This window comes from Mesitornis unicolor, unplaced genomic scaffold (assembly GCF_000695765.1).
Source record: "Mesitornis unicolor isolate BGI_N332 unplaced genomic scaffold, ASM69576v1 scaffold2419, whole genome shotgun sequence".
Taxonomy (NCBI): domain Eukaryota; kingdom Metazoa; phylum Chordata; class Aves; order Mesitornithiformes; family Mesitornithidae; genus Mesitornis; species Mesitornis unicolor.
This window is the reverse complement of record NW_010209064.1, coordinates 62840-64390: the sequence shown is the minus strand read 5'-3', so window position 1 is coordinate 64390 and position 1551 is coordinate 62840.

Here is a 1551-nt window from a genome sequence, read left to right as displayed (position 1 = left end):
TGCCTGAAAAGAATCTGTAGGCAAAGGGTCTGAGAAACTGAGGGCTCTGTTTGACTGCAGAGGAGTGGAAGGCACCACAGGTTATGTGGTGCTGTCCAGCCTCCCAGAAAGCAGCTTGGACAGGAAACGTCCTTTATGCGTGCTTAATCCAGCACACACAAATCTGAGTGACTGGGTGAATGATTTGATCAAAACAGAAATGGTGCTGATTTCCAGGCAGTTACGTTGTTGTTTAAGTGTGGAGAGAAAAGCTATAAACATAGAAAGAATGCCATTCATACTGCAGAACACAGAGGCAATGCTGCAGCTCAGAATAAGAAAGCAATTTATCTTCTAGCAAATTGTTAAAAATATGGGTAGAAGGGAAGAGGTCTGTCTGCATGAGAGAGACTTAGGAATGAGTTGCTTGCATAGAGACGTTTGAAGTGGACAACGTTGCCTATAGCAAGTTCTGAGGGATTAAAAGGTGGTCTTGGAGGATTAATAACAGAGGCCCTACTCCAGAGCTCCCTGGAGTCAGGGAGTCTTCACCAGAGAGGATAAAACAAAAAAACCCAAACCACAAGAGTCTCTGGGGGGACTGGGAGCCATCCTGCACTCTGAAAAGCCACAGCAAATTAAACATAGTTGTAAGTGGAGGCCACAAGGCATGCTATGAGGCATCTCCAAGTTGAAGTTACATATAAATTCTCATGAATGATTTTAGGATGAAAACATGTGCTTCGGCATAATTATTTTTCTTGTAAATTTCCATTTTGCCAACATTTTCCAATGAAAAAAGAGTAAAAACAAAAAAAAATTGTATTTTGTCTGCTTTTCCCAAGTTGCAATGCTTGTTAGAATGATGTTAATTGTCCAGGCCCATAACCTAGCAGTTCCCTCACCTTATCCAATCAAGCCCATACTTCCTCCTTGAATTTATGCTGCCCATGCTGCACTGTGGCTAATAGAATTACACAGCCATGCAGCATCACAGGATGCCTGTGGCTGGCTGTAGTCATGGCATACGCACTCCTGTTAAAGTCCAGTGCTTGTAGAAAGATGACACATGGTAACATAGTCAGATGCAATCTGAAAACAAACTGACTCAATATTAAAATGTTTTGACATGTCCAAACTTTCTGTTCTTCCAAAAAACTGACAGGCCAGGGAATCAGGTGTGAGAAGTGAACATACCTGTAAGCCTGTATCTGGGTTAAATTGAAGGATCTTCGGAGCGTCATGAGTGCATTTGCCCTCTGGAGAGAAGGAGAGCAATGGCAGGCCAGCTGGCAAGGTGATTCGTACTGCCATGCTTGAGCTAAAGAGCTGCTTTGTTATGGGGAGGAAGGGACTGAGGAAGCAGGCTGAGTTAGGAGGCAATACCAATCATTCAGTAAGCAGATGACAGGAGGGATGGTGCCACACCTGCCCTGTTAGTAGGACCCTGCTGGAGTGGGTGCAACCTTTGGCAAAGGCTGAAGAGGAAGACAGAGTTCAGACTGGGCCGTGACAGAGGCATCCAGATGGAGAGGTCTGAGAGACCAGCTGAGGTATTGTCTCAGCCACAGG